This window comes from Scyliorhinus canicula, chromosome 7 (genome assembly GCF_902713615.1).
Source record: "Scyliorhinus canicula chromosome 7, sScyCan1.1, whole genome shotgun sequence".
NCBI classification, from domain to species: domain Eukaryota; kingdom Metazoa; phylum Chordata; class Chondrichthyes; order Carcharhiniformes; family Scyliorhinidae; genus Scyliorhinus; species Scyliorhinus canicula.
The window spans coordinates 60,131,914-60,138,215 of record NC_052152.1 but is presented as its reverse complement, the minus strand read 5'-3'; positions in this window follow the sequence as shown (position 1 = coordinate 60,138,215).

Genomic DNA, 6,302 nt, shown 5'->3' with positions numbered 1-6,302 from the left:
CATATTTTCTGTACTTTGTTAAAGAAAATTGTACAAAACAAGTAGATGAATGATGACATGTACAAGTTGTGATAATATTGATGATTATACAGTACCAATTAATGTTTATGAGTCCAATCTTATGAATTTGTATGGTTGAGTTGCTTTCTTCTTCCGTTGTTGAAGTGGTAATGTTAATGTTTTCATTTCTTTGTGAACTTCATCAGTGATCTTGTGTTTAAGTAACCAAGAAATCATCATGAGGTGTTCGAATGGTCGAATCACTTCATTGTCTGATTTAGACTTTTTTTCTATGCTTGTCGTAGCAATTCTGTATGTCATCTTTCTTGAAAGCTGGTTTGCTTGTTTATATTGGAGCAAATGTGAATTGGTGAGATTCGTTGTCATGCCATGATATATTTGTACTCTTGCCACTGTTTTGAGCTGTGCTGTTACATTGTCCTTCATGTGCAGAGTTCTACCATGTCGTACAAGTTGTTGTTTTATTGTTGTTGTTTTTGTTGTTCTTGTTGTTCTTGTTGCGCTCAATGACTGTTCCGTGTGGATAATTCGAGTCATTCTCAAAGTTACTTGTGTTAGTGTCTTTTGTGGCATCTGATGTTTCATTGAGCGTGTCTTTTTGAGGATTGTGAGACTGACCGGATGTTGCATTGATCTTGGTGATATCACTCCTTTGTGGTTGATGTGATTCCTCTTTGATTCCTTGATGATCCTCTTCTGGAGTCATTCCTGGTTCACTTGAATCATCATTTGTTTCTGGAGTCAAAATCTTCAAGACTTCATTTTCTTGTGGATAGGCTCAAGTGGATGAGGTTTTAATTGACGTGGTCTCAGTGGACTCAAGAGTAGTTTCACTTTGATTGTTGAGTGCCTCTGTACATACGAGCTGAGATCTGTCAGTCTCGCTGTGACCTTGCACATCTTGTATAGGAATTGTGATTTCTTCGTCACTTGCCTCACATACAGGGGTAGACATTCAATGTCTTGTTGGTTAAATGAGCTGGGTAGACTTTCATAGTCTGCTGCTGGTTGCTCAGATAAGGTTGATAGACCTTCATGGTCTTGTTCATGCATGGACTTCGCTATTGAGTCTTGAGCTGCTTCCATTGTGGAGTCTGTCAACGAGCTCTCTGTAGAGGCTTATATCACTCTCTCTGTGGAGTCTTTCATCGCTCTGTGTGTGGAGTCGGGGACTCTTCATGGTGCGTGGACCACAGGTTTGGCGTCAGGCCGCAGTAGAATCCTGTACGTGTACGGAAGTGTGCCCATCCCGCTGAAGACATCTGGGTACTGGGTCAAGATGTCGTCGATGCTGGCCTGAGGATCCGGATGAGATAGCGTCATGGTGTAGACCCGTCGGATGAGGTTCAGTTTCTTGCAGGCGTGCACACTTAGCAGGGATGCCCTGTTTGGCTGAACAATCTTGAAGCATAGTCTTGTCTGTATGTGTCAGTTGGACACTGTCAGGTGGCAGGGCCCCAGTGCCTTAATTGCATTGCCAGTGTAGTCCTGGAGTTTGCAGGCAGCTGGAAGGAGCTTGGGAGCCTTCTTGATTCTCGTGAACTCCGACTGCGAGATCAGGTTGGCGGAGGCACCTGTGTGCAGTTTGAACTGGATGTGGCATTGGTTGACATCCATCACTGCATTCCATTCATCCTCAAAATCCACGGCAAGGATTGACGGGACTTGCAATATGCCCGGTGTGGCATATTCACACTTCATGATGATGCCTACTCGGTATGCGTTATCCAGTTAGTCATCGTCTGGATCTGTAGCACTGCCAAGATCAGAGTCATGTGTTTGGTGTCGCACACTCCTGATGCCAACAGAGTCATTCAGTACTCGCTGAGTGGCATCGTTTTCTTCTTGTTCAATGAACAAATCATCTTCTTTGGTTTCGTATTTGTCATTGTGCTCTTCACTTTGGGTGGTGCAAACTGCTTGTACCAGAGCCAGGGCGCTGCGGAGGTTATTTTCAACATCTGATAGAAGTTCAGGCATTGTTCTGTCTTTCGAGGTGAAAGAATTGTGTTTTGTGGCTTTAAAACTCTTCTTTTTAATTTTCAGACATTTCCCCTTTAAGTGGGCGTGGTCTGGAGCCTCTGACATCATGATGCCTGTGACGTCATGCGTTGGACTCAATTGTGCATGCGCATGCCGAGGTTCCTTTACTGTGCGTTTTCTTCGCAACTGCGCATTCGCAGCTTCTTGTGCATGTGTGAAACACCGGTTTGCAACTTTTAGGGAAGTGCACATGTGCGGACTGGTCAGACTGCACACGCGCAAGATGGCTGCCATTCAAAACTGCTGTCTTCTTCTGTTTCAACCCTACTTCTGCTTCGTGGTGAGTATTCGTGCCATTTTTACCGATTTTGTTAGTGTGCACCTCGCAGTGGCTGTCAAATTTGTCCAGGATGGTCTGGTATTTCATTTTGTCCTGCCCTTCTGAGTATTGAAATGAGTTGAAGATCTCTATCGCATGTTCAACCGCAATGGTGAGTAGAAGAGCTATCTTCCGATCATTGGTCGCGCCATTCAGGTCGGATGCTTCCATGTATAGTTGGAATTTTTGTTTGAACGAACGCCAGCTAGCACTAAGATTACCGGTGGTCCTGAGTTGATGAGGAGCCTGAATCTTGTTCATCGTGCCTGGATTCGGTTGCAGGTTGTTTCTAACCTTGCTGAGTTGCACAAGGGAGATTGAGCAGTTACTCCTGTACCATGTTGTGTTATGTTATTGCTAGTAACATAAGTTGCCACTTGATGTAGGCTCTGCTGAAAGATGCTCCAGACTCTGAGATAAGTTTAAAGTATTTATTGAACGATTAACAATGCTCTTAAATTAGTTCAACACTCTACTAATCTGCCTCTAGTAACTCAGTCTATTCTGCTAACTATACAATCTTGCGCTCAACCATGTGCAAGGGTGTGATGTTGCTGATAATCAACCCTGTCCTGTTCTCTTGGTTTCTGCCGGTGGAAGAGGCAAAGCCTGTGTGCCTTGTCCTTTTTATATGGGTTGTATCGTGCCCCCTTGTGGTAATTCCACCTATGGGTGTCCTGATTACCCATTGATTGTGTCCTGTTCTAATGACCCATTGGTTGCGTGTCTGCATGTCATGACATCTCTGGTGTTCCCTCTTGTGGTTACTTAGTTGTAGTGTATTTACATTAACCCCTTGTGTATATACAGTGATGCACCTGGAATACTTTGGGTAGTTTTGGTCTCCTTATCTAAGGGAAGATATACTAACATTGGAGGAAGTCCAGAGAAGGTTCACGAGGTTGATCCTGGGTATGGAGGGACTTTTTTTATAAGGAGAGGATGAGTATGTTCGGCCTGTACACATTGGAGGTTAGAAGAATGAGTGGTGACTGACTTTATTGAGACATGGGATTCTCAAAGGCATGACAGGTGTTTCCCCTTGTGGGAGAGTCTAAGACCAGAGGGCATAATCTCAGAGAAGGGGTCACCAGTTTAAGATAGAGAGGAAGAGGAATTTCTTCTCTCAGAAGTTAGTGAATCTGTGGATTTTTTTTAGCACAGAAAGCTGTAGAGGTTGGGTCAATAAGTGGAATAGAGAATCATAGAATCTCTACAGTGCAGAAGGAGGCCATTCAGCCCATCACGTCTGCACTGACCCTTTGAAAGGCTCCCTGGGTGGGAGCCTTACCTAGGCTCCCACCCTATCCCCACAACCCAGTACTCAATCTAATCTTTTAGAGACTAAGGGGCAATTTAGCGTGGCCAATCCACCTAACCTGCACCTAACCTGACTACACATAAGACATAAGAGCAGAAGTAGGCAACGCAGCCCATCGACTCTGCTCCACCATTCAATGAAATCATGACTGGTCTGATGTGATAATCTTCAACTCCACACTCCCCCTTATCCCCATAACCCCTGATTCTCATACTGATTTAAAATCTCAGGCAGGTTTGAATTTAGGGCGGCACGGTGGCACAGTGGTTAGCACTGCTGCCTCACAGTGCCAGGGGCCCGGGTTCAATTCCGGCCTGGGGTGACTGTGTGGAGTTTGCACTTTCTCCCCGTGTCTGTGTGGGTTTTCTCCGGGTGCTCTGGTTTCCTCCCACTGTCCAAAGATGTGCAGGTTAGGTGGATTGGCCACGCTAAATTGCCCCTTAGTCTCCAAAAGATTAGATTGAGTACTGGGTTGTGGGGATAGGGTGGGAGCCTAGGTAAGGCACTCTTTCAACGGGTCAGTGCAGACGTGATGGGCTGAATGGCCTCCTTCTGCACTGTAGAGATTCTATGATTCTCTATTCCACTTATTGACCCAACTTCTACAGCTTTCTGTGCTAAAACAAATCCACAGATTCACTAACTTCTGAGAGAAGAAATTCCTCTTCCTCTCTATCTTAAACTGGTGACCCCTTCTCTGAGATTATGCCCTCTGGTCCTAGACACTCCCACAAGGGGAAACACCTGTCATGCCTTTGAGAATCCTATGTCTCAATAAAGTCAGTCACCACTCATTCTTCTAACCTCCAATGTGTACAGGCTGAACATACTCATCCTCTCCTCATAAAAAAGTCCCTCCATACCCAGGATCAACCTCGTGAACCTTCTCTGGACTTCCTCCAATGTTAGTATATCTTCCCTTAGATAAGGAGACCAAAACTACCCAAAGTATTCCAGGTGTGACTCAGTGCTGTTTAGCGTGTTCAAAAGCCGGCCAATATTTTCTTAAATCTGTTCTATTTATGATCTAGGCTATTCACAATAATTGGGACAGTCAATGAGCCAGTCATATGGAAGCAGCTGCCTGACTTTGACAGACCTTCCCTATTTTAGCTAAGGATCTACAGGCGACAATGGTAAGAAGCAGTTTGGGGGAATAGTGCCAGCATGGTAGCATTGTGGTAAGCACAAATGCTTCACAGCTCCAGGGTCCCAGGTTCGATTCCGGGTTGGTTCACTGTCTGTGCGGAGTCTGCACATCCTCCCCGTGTGTGCGTGGGTTTCCTCCGGATGCTCCGGTTTCCTCCCACAGTCCAAAGTTGTGCAGGTTAGGTGGATTGGCCATGATAAAATTGCCCTTAGTGTCCAAAATTGCCCTTAGTGTTGGGTGGGGTTACTGGGTTATGGGGATAGGATGGAGGTGTTGATCTTGGGTGGGGTGCTCTTTCCAAGAGCCTGTGCAGACTCGATGGGCCGAATGGCCTCCTTCTGCACTGTAAATTCTATGTACGCAGCAAGTATCCTCATTTTAACATTCTTTCTACATCCTTTCTAAGCCTATAATGGTTTAATTGGAGTCAGAGCATAAACTGATGCATTTTTAAAAAGTATTTTTATTGAGCTTTTAACATTTTATATCACACATTCACAGGGACAAACAAGACCAATATTTAAATATATACATATACATCAACAACAAGAGGGAGTTCCAGCCGACAACTCTTAACGCAAGAACTCCTCTTGCAGAATTTACGGGCGCGATTCTTCCAAAAAGTTTCTAAATGTGGTAGTGAGCGGGAACTGCTGTGAGCTTCCCTCCGCTCATCCGGGAGAGACCGTCACCGCAATATGTTAATTGGTCCACTTAAGGAAGCCCCATAGGCTTCATGCTGCAAATGAAGGCTTGCTAGCCGATTCACCGGGACCACCTACGCCAATTGATTCACCGTGACCACCCTCGCCAGCCGATGTACCGGGACCACCCTCGCCAGCCAATTCATCAGGACCACCCTCGCCAGCCCCCCTGCACACAAGGTAGAGCAACATAAACTGCCCTTGCACAGCCAACCGGTCTCAGCTCGCAGCCATGGCATCGAGATGATTCAGTGATGCAGACATGGGGAGGCTCCTCGAGACGGTCGGGGCCCGGAGGGATGTCCTGTTCCCCACTTAGCCATAAGGCAGCCAGTGGGCGGAAATGGCCTTGTTATGCTCGGGCGAGAGCGTAAGGAGGTCACTGAATCGCACCCTACGTTGTCCGTCTTGGCCAGAACACGTATTTACAGTGGTTTATGTACATTGTGGTTCAGACATTAATTATTAATTTGCCAGGAAACCGGTCTCTTTCAGTTTCCTTCCTTCCTGCCTGTCTCCCATGTTTCTCTTGGGTGCATTCGTACCCCCCCCCCCCCCCCCCCCCCCCCCCGCCCCCCCCCCCCCCCCCATCCCAGTGCCCTCCCCCTTTCTTTCTGTTCCTTGTTCAATGACTTGATCTGTGTCTCCCCCGGCCCCCCCAAACCCCCCTCCCTAATTTATTGGTTGCTAGCCACGAACAGGTCTTGAAACAAGTTGGTGAACGGCTTCCACATCATGTGGAAG